Below are 21,394 nucleotides of genomic sequence, written 5' to 3'. Positions count from 1 at the left end.
TGTGTAAAATATGGCACTTCAAAGGGATTGTTCACTCAAAAATTAAAATTATTTAAATTACAATTCTAAAAAAAATGTAATAAGAAAACACTGAGGGCTTGACATTAACTTTTTGAGGAACTTGTCCTTCGGACAAGTAAATTTGTGTTTCACTTGTCCATGCACAAAAGTCACTTGTCCGGGTAAAGTTTTATAATATAATGTATTTTTTGTGTTTTGATAATCAGTGGCAGAGCAAGGGATTTTTCATAGAGGAGTCGGACAACTAATTTTTTCTTACACTTGTCCTACAAAAAATCCACTTGTCCCGGACAAGCGGACAAGTCTTAATGTCGAACCCTGAACATGTGCAGCACAGCCGTTATAGTTGGTTCTAGGCTAGCTAGCTATCCCTGTATTTACATAAAATGGTCTGTGCTAAGCCCCGGATGTCCTTAAATGCTGGAAGCACCCCTGGTTACAAGCCTGTATACATTTCTGTGTGTGTGTGTGTGTGTGTGTGTGTGTGTGTGTGTGTGTGTGTACTTGCCTACCTATCTAAGTGGGGACTTTGGTGTCGTTACACACTCACCAACAGGGGACCATAAAGCAAAGAGGGGACATTTTCCAGGTCCCCTGTTGGTCATGCTTTAAATCATGCTAAAATCAAGTGAAAAACAGTCTGGTAAATTTTTTTTTATTTTTACCAAATGGGGACCTACATGTGTGTTTGTGTAAACACTCATACTCAGCAGCACCTCTGTAGGCTGGAGCAGGAACTGTAACTGCCCATTAACACACGACGTTCACACCTCGCTATTCATTGAATGGCTCTGAGAGACTCTGAATCTGAATAAAGACTATTTAACAGGCTGCTTATCTAAGGAACAATTTTTTCAAACTCTCCAAACATAACATATACAATAATAAAAAAACAACTTGGTTTTGCAATCCAATTTAACCTACTATTTTTAATTGTGATAAGTTGACATAACTTACAAAAACAGGTTGCAATTATTCAACTTAAAGTAACATAAAAATATATGTTGATTTGACAAAAAACACAGAATTTTTGACAGTGTACATAAAGGTGTCTTAAATATCTTTAATACAAAAGTGTCAAAACTCTTAAAATGTAATGTTTGTAAAATTGTTTACTACATGGTAGTGACTTCACAAAATGTCTTTGGTCCCCAGTTTGATGGTGAAGTGTGACGTGTTTATTTGCTTTGAATTTTAGGAAATATTTTAGATTCTGAATAACTGTGAATGTATTGACAAAATTTACAATGACACTAAAACAACAGTTCTTACCATCAAAAAAGTTCTTCATAAAAGATTTTGAAGTTTAAAGCTAAAAGTTGTACAAGGATTATTGCACTAAAATGTTATGTTATAAAGTAATTTAGTAAAAGACAATATAACTGAACCAACTAAAACATTTCAAGGCATTAAATAAACATAATAGTTTAAGTTTAAACCCCTGAAATCTTTTCTCATGGCAAGAAATGTAATTGCAATTAAACAGATGTCACACTACACTATTTAACAGGGGACCTAATGTATTTTATCTTGAAGAAACTCACTATTTTATACTATTTGGACAGAAATTAAAATGTGTATCTTAGAAATGAGCAGTTTAAGCACCAAATTTAGGCATGATCATGTTAGTGACTTCACAAAATGTCTTTGGTCCCCAGTTTGATGGTGAAGTGTGACATGTGTTTATCTGTTTTGACTTTTAGGAAACACACACTTCACACTTCACAATTTAACAGGGGACCTAATGTATTTTATCTTGAAGAAACTCACTATTTTATACTATTTGGACAGAAGTTAAAATGTGTAAAATGTGTATCTTAGAAATGAGCAGTTTAAGCACCAAATTTAGGCATGATCATGTTAGTGACTTCACAAAATGTCTTTGGTCCCCAGTTTGATGGTGAAGTGTGACATGTGTTTATCTGCTTTAACTTTTAGGAAATATTTTAAATTCTGAATAACTTTGAATGTACTGACAAAATTTACAATTACACTAAAACAACAGTTCTTACCATCAAAAAAGTTCTTCATAAAAGATTTTGCCGTTTAAAACTAAAAGTTGTACAAGTATTATTGCACTAAAATGTTATGTAATGTTATAAAGTCATTTAGTAAAAGACAATATAACTGAACCAACTAAAACATTTCAATGCATTAAATAAACATAATAGTTTAAGTTTAAACCCCTGAAATCTTTTCTCATGTAAAGAAATGTAGTTGCAATTAAACAGATGTCACACTTCACTATTTAACAGGGGACCTAATGTATTTTATATTGAATAAACTCACTATTTTATACTATTTGCACACAAGTTTAAATGTACGTATTAAAAATGAGCAGTTTCGGTAGCAACAACTTTTAAAACAGAAATAGCATCTGTCATTGGCTGATATATTTGTTGCGATTGGCCAGTCTGGGCAATTATAATACTATTTTGAATAAACCCCTCCCTTTTATTATTTAATAAAATTACGGTTTATATTAGATATATTATATGAGATATAACAAAAAATTTATGTGTCATGAAGGCTAATATTATAAAGACTATGTAACGTATACCATGGGCTAAGGGCATTAATAAAAAAATATTAGGGAAAGAAAACAGACATTTGGGAGAGACATGTTGATAAAATTTAAGAGTTTTATTAATAAAGCATAGGAAAAATAAATACACACAAAGTCAAAAAAGCCAACGATTATGTTGTTGGGATCACATTTGGCATCAAATGTGTTCATTTTGCTGCCTTGGGGTCATAGGTAAGCGGTGGCATTCTGTTAGACAGCAATTCAGATTGCAGACTGTGATGCAACGCTGCATAGTTTGAAAACACACAGTTGCAGCTGCAGCTTAGCACACAGATTGCGGAGCGCCTGACTGCAGAACGATGAAGGTCTCACAATCCACCCGACACTCCATCAACAGCATTGTATTCTTCATCTGAAATCATGTCAGTGGTGATTCCCCTTCAGAAGCCCACTTTGTCCACAGCTAGTACACTGGGTTTGACTCCAAGAGCAGAAACACAACTGTTGTATATAACAAGAATAATGAACATCATTACAGTTTATACTAATGAAACAGAAATAAAGAATTAGAACAGAAACTAATTCTAATCTTACCCTCTTCCTCCTCTGGTCACTCCGTGATGTGGCCACACTGGCTAGCTCTGGTAATGTCTTGCAGGCCACTAGAAACAAGTGAGTGAGGTTTGTTAAAAGCAAAATACACACAAAACTATACAAAAATAGAAATAACAACAACCACAAATGAAAATTACTTACCAAATTAATTTTTATCAAGGCCTTCATTGTGCAACTCCAGGCTTGTAGCCAGTGCTCCCACTAAAAATGAGGTGTCCTTCCCATTATGTGGTGAGCTTAATCTATAGAAGCAAAATGTATTAAATTAAAACAAATGTGTTTATTTGCTTCGGAAACAACAGAATGCATTTTAGGCTTTATCTTTCATCCATACCTCTGCTCCTGGTGATAGTGCCTACAATTTGCCTCCGAGTTGTGTAGCCGACAGAGTGCTTTCTACAAAATACAAGTAAAAATACCTTATTACAAAATGGATTCTGTCAAATTAAAGCATGGGTGGTTTGATTAAGCTTACCACAATTTTAGAAATGTGCAGCTGCCCTTCTCTCTTCAACTCCTCAGTCGAGCAGTTGTTTGACTCACATTGACAGTGCTTTACTTCTTGTGTTCTGCAAACAATCGCATCCTAATGATGAAAGCGAGCTCAGGCACGATTCAAGGAACCGTGCCTAATATGAGCGTGTTTTAGTAACTTTTCAACCTCCATCTCTGTGCACATAAAAGACTTCTTACAGCATCTAGAATAGTAGCAAACACATACAGTTAGAAAATGCATTAACATAAAATGCAAAAGTGAGGACATGAAGCACATAGTACAAAACACCAACAGTCCAAGAACAGAGACTTTTAACATTCAGTTCAAGACATGTGAAAATGTGTTTGTAAATTTCAGAGATCATTTTAAAAACATGCGGCCACTTTTAAGTCACATCAGATGTAGGGATGTCCCGATTCGATCACATGATCGGAAATCGGGCCCTATGGCTAATTTATAAGACATATTGCTGAATCAGTATGTTGTTTTCTTGTTAATTGAGTGTTTTTGGGTAGCCTATCTTATGCTTAGAATTAGTCAAGGAGGTTGATTCTTATAACTTCCTTCAAAGTTTGATCAATTGTGCATAATGACATGTGCAACAAATGCATATAGGGTGTCAGACCCATAGATTTGCATCATTTAAAGTTCAGGTTTTAAAGTTTGGGTCAACCTGTGGCACAGCTTTAAAATTGAAACTTATAAAATCCTACCAGAGGTCCAAAATGTCATTGAAACACACCAGTGCCTTTGCTGTAATCAGGATTACCCCTCGAACATGTTAGCCCTGCTAGGGCTGCTCAATTATGGGAAAAGTCATAATCATGATTATTTAACATGATTACTTACTGACTGTAAAAAAAATGCACTTAGGCACACACGCGCGTGCAATCAAACAATTTAATGCATTTGTTTAGTGCTGTTGCAGAAGGCTACACGTGTCAAGCAGTGGTGCTCTCATGAGGTGCCTTTTTAAACACATTGGGCCAGCGGAACGCGATCATATTTTAAACATGAGGGATGTATTGCTACAACTCCTTGAAATGCACATTATAAGCAGGATTACTACCTAGTGACCTGACTTCGGACAGAACGCAGCTCTCTGCATGTCCACGAGTGAGAGAGGCGCCAATATGCAGCAGGTTATTTTAAACAAAAGGGATAGTTTGCCTCAGCTCGCATGAAACTAAACAAATACATAATGATTACTACTTTAGTTTATGTTTAGACTTCGGACAGATGCGAGAGCGCATGCATGTGAGACAGAGAGAAGCGCAGCTGCTTATGACGCGCTGGATTTATTTCAGGTGCTAGAAGGAGTCCAAGACGCGCGCATTAAGTCCATGTGCGTGCAAGAAGGAATCTCTCTAACAACATTCATTGCGTCACATCCACAAACCCTCATGCGGGGAAAGCATGCAATGTGCATGTTAATGTAAAACTATGATGATAATAATACATTCGCCAACTATCGTCATGACTATCACCATGAAAGCCTGCCATTGGCGATAGGTTTGAAGATCGTCGATACACGATACTATCGTCTATCGGCACAACCCTACTATATTCTCATTACTTTTTAACACATCTATAGTTATGCGCTGGCACAGAGTTAGGGTGTACTCACACTATCCAAACCAAACTGTGCTCGGGCGCGTTTAACCCCCAAAGCCTGGTTTGTCTGACTAGTGTGATCGCTCTGTGCCGCGCCCCGGCTGGGTTGCAGAGGTGGGCTGGAGCGCAGTTCACTTGGGCGCGTTTCAAAAGGTGAAGACGTCAGTTGCGCGACCACTCACCTTCATCTGCTTCCGTAAAAACCTTTTGATGCGCGCAGCCGGGTTACGTGAATGTCCGAGTGAGAGGGCTGTCTGTGAGAGGGCTGTCTGTAATCGCGCACCAAACGACTCTGAATAAAAAACACATACTTATCATTACGGTGGGTTCCAGTGTTAAGAGAGCGCTTTACTTCAAAACAATCGCATCTTAATGACGAAAGCGCGCCCAGACTCGGATCGAGAAAAGTACAGTGTGAGTGCGTGCATCTGGGGGAGTTGGGAGGGGTGACAATCGCGCTGGGGTATTGTTTGGTTTGGATAATGTGAGTGTGCCCTTAGACCCTTTTGAGTCCACATAGAAACAGCAACGTGTGCGGCATGACATAAGGAACATCCTGGATCTGTTTTTTTTTGCTCTTTTTTATGTATTATAGAAGTATCGGATCGGGACTCCGTACCGGCAGATACTCAAAATCAAATGACTCAGATTCGAGGGCAAAAAACCTGATCGGGACATCCCTAATTAGATGCATTCAATACTCCAAATCAAATTGCACAAAGATAAATAATAAACATAATATTCATAATCTTACTTTATTTTCTGTTGATGTCCTCACATCGCTGTCTCTGACTGGTTTGGTTTGTTGTTTTCCAAGTTGTAACAATATCTATCAAAGTCATATCAAATACACAGATTTGTTTACCGTTTAACCTGTTAGGTTGTTCAAATGAAATAAATTTAACTCGCATCATTCTTCACAAAGACTGCAGGAATGACATCCACTTCTAAAGCTGATAATGTGTACATGATTTCTGCAAACAAAACAAAAACATGAGGGTTTTTTTTACTTTAAGAAAGGTAAAATAAAGGGCAAACAATAAAGACAAACTGTATGACTCCTAGGAATTAAATAGGTTTTAAAAATCTTGTAAAATACCAAGCACTGTCCACTGAAGAAATCTTTATATAGAATAGTAAACAATCTTACATTTTATTAGTTGATCTGGAACGCGTCTTTTTGGTAACTTACATTAAAAAACAGGGTTTCAAGCGTTTTACTAAGAAACAATAGTAAAAACAGTCACTTTGCTATCAGTTATGATTTCCAAGAAATGCTGATTTGTTGTTTTAAAACCAAAACATCTTGTCTTGAGTTTGCTTCTTTGTGGGTTTAATTTATTTTTCAAAGATTCAAACATTTTACTCATTCTTTTAATAGTTCTTTGTCTCATGTAACGTTAACTTAGATCAATGCAAGCACGCACGTTTACCGACCGTTATAGATCATGGCAAATAAATACTAGCACTTCTAGCCTAAAACATCCTTTAAATCATTTGTATACGTTCAGATTTAAAAAGAAAAGTATCTTAACTTACCTTGCTTTATTATACAGCTCTTCACAATACAAACAAAAGGTCCCGCGTCGTTGGTTCAGCGTTTCAAATTCGCGCTTCCGGTTTCTCCAGCGAGCGTTGGGCGGGGCATTATGGGAAATGTAGTCCTTTTCACAAAGCGTCTCAAACGTTGTAGAAGTTTATAGACTACTGTGTCCAAGATGCATTGCAAGCTACGTCGTGTCATCGGGAAAGAAGATACGCTATAATAAATATTATGCTGCGTTCCAGGCAACGCGTAGTCCTACTCCAAGTTTTGAGTCTTGACTGAGTCGTGGTTTTGAAGTCGTGATTTGCGGGCTCAAAACCTGCCTGGAACGCAGCATTAGTATCATTAAGTAGTATTTTGTTGTTATTAACACAACTTAATGTAAAGTTGTGTCACTATTACAATAAACTGCTTAAAAACAAAGACACATAAAAGGAGTAAAACTAAAACCCACTTTACACCCTTTTTGATTTACATTTGTTTTTATTTCATTATCCTCTTGTATGCTTGAGGTTTAGGTGAAACACTTTTACTGTGATGCTAGATTTAGAAACCTTTTGGAGTCTTATTTGAAATAATCATATTCTTGTTTCAAACATTTATATATTTCGTTATTATTTCGAATTGTAGTTCTGAGTGCTGGACAGGAAGTTTTTTGTATAGTTTTTCTTGAAATATTTTTGTGTGAAACTTTGTGTGCTGCCATTTTTGGCCAGAAGAGATTTTTTATCTCAATGTGATTATTCCTGATAAAATAAAGGATAAAAAACACTGCTGTGTAAAAACATTTTATTAAATCCCCATATCAAATCCTATCCGTCACTAGTTGTTGACATGTTTTAAAATGTTGCTACATTTTAGGTAACAAGTCAGTGATGAAGGATGAAATAAGGTTGGATTTCAACTCCCAACTCAGATATAAATAAAAAAAAACATAGGATGAAGAAATTTACTTTTATGCCTGCAAAACAACATTTAAGGTAAGACAAATCTCAATTTAAAATTTAGGCAACAATTTAAAAGTTTAAAATTAAAATAAGACATTTTCTTTACATTGGGGTAATTTGCCCACTCTCGATCGGTGACACTTAAGGGGTAAATTCCCCTTAACTAAGAGAATAATTTAAGGGTGTTGCATACAGTATAATCCCCTAAACGGTTCTCTTAGGTAAGAGTAATCGTTCAGTGTTTCATGACAGCGACCCAGGTTTGTCGTTATAAAATACTATTGTTGCCATGGAGACGCAACAGAAAAAATTTAAGGGTTTTTTTCTGCAACACACTTAAGTGTAAGGGAAACATAAGGGTGAACTTAAGGGAAAATTATGCAACCGGGCCCAGGCTCCACAAACTGCAATAAAAACAAAACGGCCAAACATACCACCAGAAACCATAACAAAGTGTTCCAGCCAATAAATGACAAGAAGGATTTGGGGGTGGGGGTTGGGCGCGTTCATGAAAGCACGGAAGGGAGGGGGAGGTGTTAGCTACACTCCATTTGTTTGAAAACAGTTCAAACATCAACAAAAAGTGACATCACACAGATTCGCTTAGAGCGCCTTTAACTGACGAAAATCACACTTTTCATGCAGTGAAGTATAATCAATAATCACACACATCATAATTATATACATTTTACAAATATGAAGTTAGATCTAATTCTTCGTTCAAACCAGGAAAAATAGTAGCTTTTAGCTGAACACTTTCACACCTACAGAGGTACTGTAATTTCACATCTTTGCACATTTCTGGTGTCCCCATTGGTGTTTAATCTCAACACTGATTGGTTGCTTTAAAAAAACACTCCCAAAACCCGGACAACTATTGGGACACTACATTGAAACTTTCCTGTTGAAATGATTTGATTGGTTACACTTTGTATTTGGTTGTTTTAGGGTTAAACTCTTACAGACAATCCTAAACGTGTCTGTCACACACTGTTCCCTTGAAGCCTCTCTCCATAGAAATGCTAATTGCACGTGGGGGTTTGCAGAGGAATTTCTGGGGGGTTGTAGGAAGTCTCTCCACATTACTTACCAAAGTGTGCAGAACCTAGCAGAGCAAAATGGATATTTAGTGGCAACTAAATTCTACATTTCATTTCTTAGAACATTTCATTTTAGAACTCTGGCTGAGAGTAGAAATGTTAAGACAGATGGGTATCTAAGACAGACAATACCATTTAAAAAGATTCATTTTGTTTCTAGTTGCTGTTTAAGCTCAGATAAAAGCTATACTAAATGTGGTGATTTAGAGGAAACTCTTTAACATAGTGGATGACTTGTGCTCATGTGGTTACTAATTCAGCATGTATGTGTTTGGTTTCTTTGCATGCCTTTAAGTTTTCTACAAATATACAAATATAGGTAGTGCAGGAGATTTCAGAAAGTACTGTCCACACGTCACAGTACCGAGAGCCGTTTGTAAATTCTTTATCTCCTGTTTGTTACAAATATTTTTACAGTACAAACCTTTTCTTACATACTTGTAAATTATTTTTTGATGATATTGGATAGCCATACATTTACAGCAATTAAAAGCCTGCTATTTTTACTTCTATGACTAAAAGAAAACGGGTTTTAAAGGTTTTAATAAAAAAATAACAATTTCAATACAAGTAAAAAACAACACAATTATTTAACATTAATCTTAAACTGGGGGTCTTCTTCCTCCGCTTAGTTTTTCAGTTTACAAAGTCCATCATCTAAATAGGGATTAAACATAGCGCCAGCGCAACTGACTTTTAAAGGGGATGAGAGATAAGACTCTCATCGGTTTATTGCACGTTACGCCCAAAACACTCCCATTACTCATTAGGAGTATACGAACAACCCTTTTCGACGTGTGCTCGGCGCACAAACCATTTTTCCCGTTGTTAAATTAGCAAAAGTGGATTCGGACACGCCCATTTAGACCGTGCGCTTTAGACAATGCGCTTAGATCGTTAAAATAGGGCCCTTAATCTGTTATGTCTTAAGTGAATGTTTGGTTAAAGGTAGGGTAACAGATTTGATCCTGAAACATTTTTTGTTATGCTGGTTAAAAGTCTCCTTACATCCTGATAGCAATCACTGTGTTAAGTTGTTTAAATGTATTTGTAGAAATTTATGTCATCTGTGAAAGGCGTAGGACCAAAAAATGTTCAACAAATCATAGATTTCGGTCCGAACGGACATTTCCATTTTTGTCCCTCATACGTAAGCGTAATTTGAATGCCCACCGCGCAGCGAGTCCACGCAGACACCATACGTCATCGGCGCGTTCACGTGCGCTCACCTCCTGCCTGTAAACAGTGAGAACAGCAAACTTTTCTACTGAATTGACAACCTACACAGGAGGCACAAAACTAAAGACATCTTTTATAACAACAACAGCAAAAACTGCCTGGATCAGCAAGAGCAAAAACCCAAATGAACATCAGTAACTTTACTGCTTTACCACGAGATGCAAACAGCTGCAGGAGGCAAAGGGTCTGAAAGAGTCGTTGCACTGTTTATTTTGGTAAGGTAGGTACGCGATATGTTTGTATTGAAATGGATTCAGATATTCTACTTTACGTACGATATAACGATATACGATATAGTTACAACGTCTACACAACCGAACGTGTGCTTAAACTAATTCTGATGTAAACAGTTGTTTGGTTATTTTGGAAGTGTTATTCGACTTTGTACTGCAAAGTTTTCTCACTGCTGAATGAGACATGAGACGTGACCGTCTGATCTGTGTGTGTTCATGTGTTGTGAAAGAGGCGTGACTTTGGATGGCGATTTGACTTGAGGGCGGGATCGGGATTTCATTGCTAGGCGGCTACCGTTAGCATTTTTCAAAATGTATTACCCTACCTTTAACTGTTGAGGATCTGATGTGTAACATTATATTAGATTAGATCTGAAAGCTGTTTGTCTCAATGTCAATAAAACAATAAAAGTAAGTTCAACATATATTTATCCTATTGATGTTGTTTTTGACTGTGTGTTAAATCTATTATTTTTACCAGTGATTTTAAGTTAAGGATGTGCTGATTTTGCTTTTGAACCTTCAAAAATCTTTAATTTGATTTTTCTCAAAATTGACTTTGCTGACTCTGTCAACTTCAAACAGGTGTAGTGCTGTCATTTTTCGTCACATTCCAACAAGTCATATATTGTTTTATATATTTTTTTTAATAGAGAATATAAATAACTCTTTTTGAAAATTTGTTCATTCTGACTAATTTTGCCAGCACGGGTCACATTTAATTATATGCACCCATTGTATGATGAGTTTGAACATTCGGGTCAAAGATTTAGGATGCCAATGTTGCTTCTTCTTCTTCGAATCCGTTGCAATTTCAGATGTCATTCTGCCAGTATCTGGCACAGGTCACGGCTGATTGGGTTGGTTCAGCCAGGTCCTGGGGACTGCACTGGGGGGCATTTTCACACTTCAGTAGGTGGGGCATTGTCTGTACTGCTCCGCAGTTACATGTGCCGTCTGTCTGGAGGTTCCATATTTTCAAAAGTGCTTTGCACCTCCCCTGTTACACTCGTAGTCTGTTGAGGGTCTTCCAAGTTGGCCATGGGAGATCGTGCCCGCTGGCAAGTCATTCAGTCGGAGTGATTCCTCTCTCCATCCAGTCCTGGGCTCGTGTGGTTAGCTGGTTCCATTCATCTTTCCAAATGTTGGTCCTTGCTATTTTTCTGGTTGTCTGGAGAGGTGGGACTGTCAGCAGGAAACTGGCTCTTGATTTCAGGCAGTGTGGGGGTGCTGTGTGTCCATGCAGGGGATGCCTGGTGTCATACTCCAGTGTTCTCCGCTCGTCTTGTGCGATGATGGATCGTCTGATGTAAGGGGGGGCAATGCCAGCTAGAGCGTAGAGACATGGTAGAGCCGTTGTTTTTATGCATCCCGTAATAATGCGTCAGGTGTCTTTGAGATCTGTGTCAATCAGTTTGGTATGGTGGGAGCGGCTCCAGCTTGAGCATGCATATTCGGCTGTGGAGAAACACAGAGCTAGAGCAGTTGCACGGATGGTTGGTGGATCGGCACCCCATTTTGAGTTTACCAGTTTGCGCAGGATGTTATTGCGGGTGTATATCTTGGCTTTGGTGTTCTGGAGGTGGGTTTTGAAAGAGAGTGTCCTGTCGAGTGTGACTCCCAAGTACACAGAGAGTTTGTAGCCATCCCATGAGATGCTCAGTTCTTTTTTCGCATCTCGGTTTTTTAAATGGAAGCTGCATAGTTGGGTTTTTGATGGATTTGGTTTCAGATGGTTGTAGTAGGTTGTCATCTCTCAGAGGACACTTTCCAGAAAACCTCAATCTTCTGGAAGTTCTCCTGTTGGGTGGTCCGCATAGATAAAGCGACCGTATTGTGAGTGAAGTGGTTGGTCATTAGTATAGATATTAAAGAGGAGGGGGACCAGTACACTGCATTGTGGTAGGTCGTTCTTTTGGGCTTTCCATTTGCTCTTCTTGTCATTTAATTGGATAAAGAATCGTCTGTTGTTGGGGAGGCATTTGATGATTTTGCACAGGTCGAGGTCACCAGTCATGTCAAAAAGTTTCCTAATCATGGTGCGGTGCTGGACAGTATTGTAGGCAGCAGTAAGATCTATGAAAGCTGCTCAGTGATGAGTTTACACTCAAAGCCATCCTCGATATGTTGGGTGAGGTTCAATAGCTGCCCAGCGCAAGAGCGACCAGGATGGAAACCAGCTTGATCTTCAGTAAGCTTAGAGTCTATAGCTGGCATAAGGTGTTGGAGTAAAAGCCTCTCATAGAGCTTGTAAGTAATGCAAAGGAGTGAAATTGGTCTGTAGCTCTTTGGGGATGATGGATCCTTTCCAGGTTTAAGAACTGTGACTATCTTGGCCTTTCTCCATGCCGATGGAATTATTTTTTCTGCCATGCATGAGTTCAGCATTTCTAGGAGCCAGGTCTTTGCTTTAGGTCCCAGGTGCTGTATCATTTCTGTCAGTACATCGTCGATTCCTGCTGCTTTCCCAGGTTTCAGCGCGTTCATTGCAGCTTCCAGTTCTTGTGGGTCAAAAGGCTTGGTAAGTTCTTCAATGTTGCTTAAAATTAGGAAAATCCTTTGTACCACAATAGTGAAATATTTAAATGATGAATTCTTTTAAAAACTTGTTTTTGTTGTTATATTGTATTGTTTTGTAAGTGTAAAAAAACGCATGCTTGAAAGAATTTCCCAAAGGGGATAAAAAGGTACTACTACTAAAGGTACTAATAACTGCATTAATTTTAACTTTTAAGCTTTTTCAAGACAGGACACATTTAAGCAGGTGGGGGATAAACCCAGAACTCCCATAGGCTTTATGCCCAGCTGCACTACTTCCTACTTGACTACTTGACCTTAGACTTTAGACCAGGTTTTTGTTGGTCAATGGCGTAGTCTATTTTAGTTGCCTCAAAATAGCAACGCGCCAACAATGCGCCTGAACACACCTCTTTTTCAGACCAGAACGCCCATGGGCGCAAAAGGGGGCGCAAATGCATTTGCTATTTAAACAACGCGGCGCTAAACGTGAAAATTTGGGTGGAAACTAGCGAAAGACACTTGCGTCGCGCATTGCGCTGCATTGCACCGGGTGTAAGATAGAGCCCTTAGTCAGTGCAAAGTCTTGATTTGTACCGGCTGTCATTGCTGAGCTGTTTGCCTGCCTGCTTATCTATCTGTATTTATTAATCTTGATCTGTTTTACCTGGTTTATGAGTACTGTATGTTTGTTGCCTGCCCTGACCCTTTTGCCTGTTTCATGTCTACGAGATTTGCCTGCCTTACATTGCTGTGTTTGCTGTTGTTTGACCTTGCCTGTTGGAGAGTGTTTAATAAAAACCTGCAGGTGGATCCTCAGTCTCAAAGTGCTTTGTTACACAAGCAGTATACAATAAGTAACCTACTATTTTACTAAGATTACACTAACAGAACACTTGCATGTACACTTTCAGTATATGACTAGTAAACTACTAGTTAACTGAAAGTATATTAAAAGAACACTTGGAAGTATACCTGCAGCACACAATAAGTAACCTACTAGTTTACTAAGAGTACACTAACAGAACATTTGCATGTACACTTTCAGTATATGACTAGTAAACTACTAGTTAACTGAAAGTATATTAAAAGAACACTTGGAAGTATACCTGCAGCACACAATAAGTAACCTACTAGTTTACTAAGAGTACACTAACAGAACATTTGCATGCACACTTGAAGTATAAGTCTAGAAAACTACTAGTATACTCATGAGTTCACTTGCAGTACAAATGAAGAACTAATTGTGCACTAGTTGTACACTTAAAGTTGACTACTCTTACACTTATAGTACACTTAGAAGTATACTTCTATATACTAAAAGTGGGCCAATTTAGTCCCAAGCGGTATTCAAGCAGTACACTTAAAAGTATACTACTAGAACATAAATGTTAGTACACTTACTGCATAAAGTATACTTAAAACTATACTCCAACATTACTTAAGTATACTTAATAAAATGAACTTGAAGTATACCTCTTTTTCGTAAGGGAAGCTTAAGGGTGTTGCAGAAAAAACCCTTAAGTTTTTTCTGTTGCGTCTCCATGGCAACAATAGTATTTTATAACGACAAACCTGGGTCGCTGTCGTGAAACACTTAACGATTACTCTTACCTAAGAAAACTGTTTAAGGGATTATACTGTATGCAACACCCTTAAATTATTCTCTTAGTTAAGGGGAATTTACCCCTTAAGTGTCATGCTTAAGGGAAAAACTTAAGGTGCTTTATGCCACCGGGCCCAAGCCTTTCGCAGATGTTTTGAGCAAGGAATGTTTAAATATTTCATATGTAAATGCCATGTTTTTGAAAATGGCAGTACAATAACATTCGGGAAGTAAACAGTGTCGTCAATTTATTTTTATAGTTTTGCAGTGTGTTTTTATTTAATTAGATTAATGCAGAGTTGTTTAAAGCTTTGGCTGTACGTAAATGGTGCTGCATCTAATTTGTCATGGAATGTTAACGTTTATAATGTTGTTACAGTAACATTTAACTTAAATTATCCCAAAGTTCTTGAAAAAGCTTTGCAAGCCTTGTAAAAGGTCCATACATTTTCAGTCAATTTGACAGTTTTGTAATGTCACAAAATTTACATTAATTGTCCAAAGTAGTTGAAAAAGCTTTGAAAGCCGCATGTGCCAGCTCTCTGAATGGAGAGCATCCTATTTTGTCAGTTGGCTTTACAGTTGTGTAATACTGTTGTTTAATTATATTTATCAGGAGGCTTGAAAAAACTGCCTGAATGGTGCTTCGTGCATTTCAGTTGTCAGTAACTGTAAAAAATTGTAATGTTGTTACAAGGTTACATGGTAATATCCAGAGTCCTTGAAAAACTTTGCAAGCTTTTCAAGTTGATGAGCACATCTCATTTGTCGGTATATCCTTTACGGTATCTCTAGTTTAAGTGCAATAAACATGGCTTGAAGAACTGGTGTCTGAGATTCTTTTATGAATAAAATGAACGCTATATAGAGTTTATTACAAAAAGCATATGTGTGATGTAACTTGAAAAAGAAATTGTTATGTTAAAGTTACTAAAAGTAATTGTATGGAACCACTGTCCACAATGCAAATGAGTTGTAAGAATAAACTACTCTTGAGTTGGACAAGCAAAAAATATTTGATTAGTTTTTACAAACACATGTTCAGAAAACGTAACAATTTTAAGTTACTGAAAAGTAATTAAGATGATTTTGTTGAACATTACCACTTCACATTAGTTATTCATTATTCAATTGTGTTGCTGCAACAAAATATTTTGGCATTGACTGAAAACAATTCTGAAATGATAATAAAAACTAACTGGGTTGTGTGTAACCACTGTCCATAATAAAATTGTGTCTGCCATTATTGGACAAACTGATTAATTCAGGTGTGTCGGATTATTGTTGCTGTGACTACTGAGGTCAGGCACACCTGGATTAATCAGTTTGTCCAATAATGGCAGACAGGAAACAAGGAGCTGGCTGAAGTTCAGGAAGAAGTGCAGCTGGGCATAAAGCCTATTCACACTGTTGTCTGCCACTGCCAAATGACCCATTCCTGTTCCTTTCAATGTGTCTTTCACAAATCTGCAGGTTTGAGACACCATCCTTATTTTTTATTTCTTTTACCTTTGTTTCCTTTAGCCATTTTCCTGTGTTTTCTAGCATTAGTCCTGCTAATCCACAGAGCTTTTGACTTCTCATTTTTAACACGTACATTTAAACTTGTGTGAAAATAGTAAAAAATAGTGAGTTTCTTCAAGATAAAATACATTAGGTCCCCTGTTAAATAGTGAAGTGTGACATCTGTTTAATTGCATTAACATTTCTTGCCATCAGAAAAGATTTCAGGGGTTTAAACTTAAACTATTATGTTTATTTAATGCATTGAAATGTTTTAGTTGGTTCAGTTATATTGTCTTTTACTAAATTACTTTATAACATAACATTTTAGTGCAATAATCCTTGTACAACTTTTAGTTTTAATCTTTTTGATGGTAAGAACTGTTGTTTTAGTGTCATTGTAAATTTTGTCAGTACATTCACAGTTATTCAGAATTTAATCAAAGCAGATAAACACATGTCACACTTCACCATCAAACTGGGGACCAAAGACATTTTTTGAAGTCACTAACATGATCATGCCTACATTTGGTGCTTAAACTGCTCATTTCTAAGATACACATTTTAACTTCTGTCCAAATAGTATAAAATAGTGAGTTTCTTCAAGATAAAATACATTAGGTCCCCTGTTAAATAGTGAAGTGTGAAATGTGTGTTTCCTAAAAGTCAAAACAGATAAACACATGTCACACTTCACCATCAAACTGGGGACCAAAGACATTTTGTGAAGTCACTAACATGATCATGCCTAAATTTGGTGCTTAAACTGCTCATTTCTAAGATACACATTTTAACTTCTGTCCAAATAGTATAAAATAGTGAGTTTCTTCAAGATAAAATACATTAGGTCCCCTGTTAAATAGTGAAGTGTGTGTTTCCTTAAAGTCAAAACAGATAAACACATGTCACACTTCACCATCAAACTGGGGACCAAAGACATTTTGTGAAGTCACTAACATGATCATGCCTAAATTTGGTGCTTAAACTGCTCATTTCTAAGATACACATTTTACACATTTTAACTTCTGTCCAAATAGTATAAAATAGTGAGTTTCTTCAAGATAAAATACATTAGGTCCCCTGTTAAATAGTGAAGTGTGAAGTGTGTGTTTCCTTAAAGTCAAAACAGATAAACACATGTCACACTTCACCATCAAACTGGGGACCAAAGACATTTTGTGAAGTCACTAACATGATCATGCCTAAATTTGGTGCTTAAACTGCTCATTTCTAAGACACATTTTACACATTTTAACTTCTGTCCAAATAGTATAAAATAGTGAGTTTCTTCAAGATAATAATACATTAGGTCCCCTGTTAAATAGTGAAGTGTGAAGTGTGTGTTTCCTAAAAGTCAAAGCAGATAAACACATGTCACACTTCACCATCAAATAGGGGACCAAAGACATTTTGTGAAATCACTAACATGATCATGCCTATTGCTGCTTAAAAGGCACATGCGTGGGTCGATCTGGTTTTGAGACATGTGCTTTCAGCTAAAGTCTTTCTAATCTTTCTTAGTTTTGTGTGAGCGTAGGTGTTTGTGTATGTTTAATGACAAGCAGGATTCTATTCTCACCCTCTGCATTTCAGTTTTAGAACCTTTTTCATTTTTAACATCTTCATCCATCTTTTTAGTTGTGTTTCTTGGGCTTTAGCTGATCAGTTGTTCTTCCTATCCTTCTTTTGATTTGTCTAAATAGCTACTACTTCACCTTTGCTCTAATATAAGAACAAATCCACTAAGACAAAAAACTAAAACAGTATAAACCTAATATTAAAACTTATTGACTGCCATCTTTACCTGCTCAACTGTTCTTCCTCTCCCTCTTCTGTCTGCTCAGCCCTCTTGCTATATTCACCTTAAATCTGATGTAAGAACAGTTTCAAAGCTTATATATGTCATAAGCTTATAAAAATATTAAATTTGAAAACTAAACCGGCCAAAGGGTGGTAGCTAAACTTAATGAGTCACTTACATTGTATAAAAATATATGTCACAAATCACTATTAAGTTTAATAACATAATACAACATAATCAAAAGGCTCATATTAATAGTTAATGTTAGCTGAATATAGCAGGGAATGTTGTTCACTACGTTAGTTCTTGTGTGCAAAAGAAACAGTATTCACCTGCACAGTTACAAAACATACAGTCTGTTTTTATTAGGAAGAAATTCCTTGGGCAAAATTGCAATTTGAAAATTCCCTTTCTCCCTCTAAGTTTTAAGCAAAATTGTAACTCTCCAATCTCTCCCTCTTAAGTTTGGACAGCGCCTCCACCCCTGTGCTGACATATGTCAACATTAAGGTTACATTATGATAAAATAGTTTTCTGGATAGGTATTATCCTAGTCCCAGAATAAAATGCATGTTTGAGCTGCCTTAATTTAAAAACATCTTGCACTGACATATCTTAACAAATATCAGTGCCATTGTTTTGTTTTAGGATGCACACTTAAATGTCTTAATATAACTAAGCCCTAGTCCCGGATTAATCTAAACCCTGTCTGGGAAACTGCTCCAAACTTTTTACACATAGGGGTGGTTTCCCGGACAGGAATTAGCTTAAGCCTGGACAAGACCTTAGTTTAATTAGGAAATATAACTAGTTTTAACAAATATGCCTTACTAAAAACTTGTGTGCATTTTGGGGCAAAACAAAGGGCACTGGTTTATTTAAATATATGTCAGTGCAAGTTGTTTTAATTTGGACAGCTCTTACATTTATTTTAGTTTAGGACTAGTGTAATCCCCATAGAGATCCATTGCAGGGTATGGAGGTCCCCTGTTGGATAGGTAGACATCAGTCAGGGTTGCAGGTCCCCACTTGGCATATTTAAAAAAAAAAATAAAAATTGACATTTGAAGTTATATTATGAAAATAGGCATTAAAATAAAATTTTCTATGTAGTTTTTGTGTGTAAAAAATGATCAGAAACACTAGTCCCCTCTTGGTCAGTGTTCAGTGATAGTCCCCTTTTTGTAATGTAGGTAAGTATGTGTGTGTGTGTGTGTGTGTGTGTGTGTGTGTGTGTGTGTCAGGAATGCTTTCACGTATTGAAACCAAACTTTGTACATGAACTTGGGACTCCAATGCGAGGATGCACAAGATAAAAAACATTCTAAAATGTAACATTTCACAAATCACGTTAGTGACCGCACCAGAGCAAGCACACTTTTGCGGTTCCTCCGGAAGTGCATTTTCTAGTTAAGTGTGCTTGCAAAAGCACACTTATTGTTCTTCTTAAGTTTTATTATTATTATTTTTATTATTTTTCCCGGGTAGATTTTTTTGGCCAGCTCTAGCGACCAGACCGTTTGACGCAGAGACACCGTTCAAACTTTAAAATGTTCGGGCAGTACCGGTGTAAGTTGCTTGAGAAGATGAAGTCACAGATCCATGTCGTTCGGCCACCATATTGGATAGAACACAAAACCTTTAAAAAGTTTCACAGGTCACAAATTTTGTCCAAACTTCAAGAAATTCCACGTACACGATCCTTGGACCAAGCCTCACAAAAGTTACTAGAAGGATTTTTGATTTTCGGAAGCATTTGCCCAAAACAGGTCAAAATATACCTATGGCGTAGTCCCCAAACAGGAAGTAGTTCATATCTCAGATTGTCTGTAACATATCTTTATAATTTTTTTAATATGAATTTGGAACTCCAATGTGAACATGGCCAAGATAAAAAAACATTGCAGTAACATGTCTATATTATGTTATTTTCACTTTAAAATGTCCAATAAAATCCTATGTAAAAATAAAAATGTCATATAGCTTTTACCACTAGAGGGCAGCCCAAGCGTGTTTAATTGCCTTGCCTTCACACGTGACTAGACCGAAACTTAGTCCGTGCCTATTGAAAACTATATATACTGAGGATTATTTGATACTAAATCCAATGGAATATTAATATTTCTCATATACATTTGTGTACAAAACTGCAAATGGATGTTATATTCTGAAGGCGTGAATCAACGCGAGCTCTCTGGAGAACGTGCAGTACAGGTAGGAATGTTTCGGGGATTCAGACGTAAAACCCTTTCTTTTATTTCAGTAATATATAACATGACAAGTTTAATTCCGTTTTTCATCAATGTAATACATTGTAAACGTATTACAATTTCGCGTCCTCGCGTAGCAGTGATCGTTTGGCATCGGCTCTATAACAGCTGCATGGTTTAAATGATTGTGAATTGACGCGAAAAAGTGTCACTTTACCTTAAATCATGCATGTTATGCCAAGTGTATTTAACGTAAACAGTCATGACTTTGAGAAATGTATGAGACATTAAAACACAGCTTGCCACAGCTAGAAGACTGCGTATATTTACATAATCTTCAGATAAGAAAGTTATATATCATCGTATGCTTAACTAACGGGAACACGATCGATTGCATTATGCTGTCAATCATTATGCTGTCAATCACTCAGCGAAGCATTGATTTCACATGGAAAGCAAGAGGACAGGGTCGCAATCTTGATGCGCGTGCATATGTTGTTGCATGAGATGCAGAGCGCGAGTCACCCCTTCACGTGTATTCGCGCTTTGGTCTGCCCGCGTCAAGATGCAGAGACCACGGACTCTATGGCTGTTTTAACTTTATTTATTGTATTTCCAGCTTACAACAACTCCTCTTCCGACAGTTGTTGTCTGATATGTCGGCTCAACGATCACAATGACATTAGATGTCTTAATAAAGGAAACGATTTTTGTGAACTAGATAAAAGATCCTGGCGTTTCTCCGAAGTTCAAAGCAGACAAAGGCTCAAATATTATGCGAGTCATCGTTCTCACACAAGAATGCAATTTAAACGTGTAAGTTAATCGCCCATCGCTCACAGCCCAGCACCTGCACCACTGCATGCGTATCGCGCTGACAAACATACACGTGATTTTACTGCCCTGATGAAATCTAAAAGTATAATTTCTCTTATTAGAAGCTAGCTTAATGTTTGCCAGTTATTAAGATGGCGGTTGTAGTTTAAATAGAGGTCGTGAAATAATTAGCATTGCCAAAAAGTGCATAAAACAATGTTATGTTCCATATTATAAACTTTTGGTTATGTGTACTTAAGTGAGTAAATAAGTTAAATTCTCAATGAGTGTGATATGGCTCTTATTTACCCCTTTAAATGAAGAATAAAGCTTACTCGGGTATCTTACAATGCACTTATGTTGTTATGCAGTTTTAAAATACAAAATACGAACGTCTGGATGTAGATAAAGCCTACTTGGTCATATTACAATGCACAAGTTTTGTTGTATGCAGTTTGAAAATACATGTTTGTAGAAAAAGTATATTGTACAATGCACTGATTTTGTTGTTATGCAGTTTCAAAATACAACATGAGAATGTTTAAATGTATATGTAGTCATCATCACTGATGTATCTCTGGCCCCCATGACAAACTAATTGAA

The 21,394-nt window shown here is 36.9% G+C and overlaps 2 long non-coding RNA genes across 2 annotated transcripts in view; both read right to left on the bottom strand.

Moving 5' to 3' along the window:
• LOC141369540 (uncharacterized) overlaps nt 1-21,394 on the bottom strand; it is a 125,554-nt gene that overhangs the window by 63,582 nt on the left and 40,578 nt on the right. The gene's annotated exons all lie outside the window — the stretch shown is intronic.
• Nucleotides 2,718-7,289, bottom strand: LOC141369430 (uncharacterized). Its single transcript, XR_012373101.1, has 7 exons — nt 6,813-7,289; nt 6,028-6,247; nt 3,639-3,861; nt 3,498-3,559; nt 3,305-3,405; nt 3,143-3,210; nt 2,718-3,049 (listed from the first exon to the last, which is right to left on the bottom strand). It is a non-coding gene; the product is annotated as an uncharacterized lncRNA (long non-coding RNA).

This window comes from Misgurnus anguillicaudatus, chromosome 14 (genome assembly GCF_027580225.2).
Source record: "Misgurnus anguillicaudatus chromosome 14, ASM2758022v2, whole genome shotgun sequence".
Classification (NCBI taxonomy): domain Eukaryota; kingdom Metazoa; phylum Chordata; class Actinopteri; order Cypriniformes; family Cobitidae; genus Misgurnus; species Misgurnus anguillicaudatus.
Note: the sequence above shows the minus strand (reverse complement) of the source record. Positions and strands in the feature narration are given on the sequence as shown.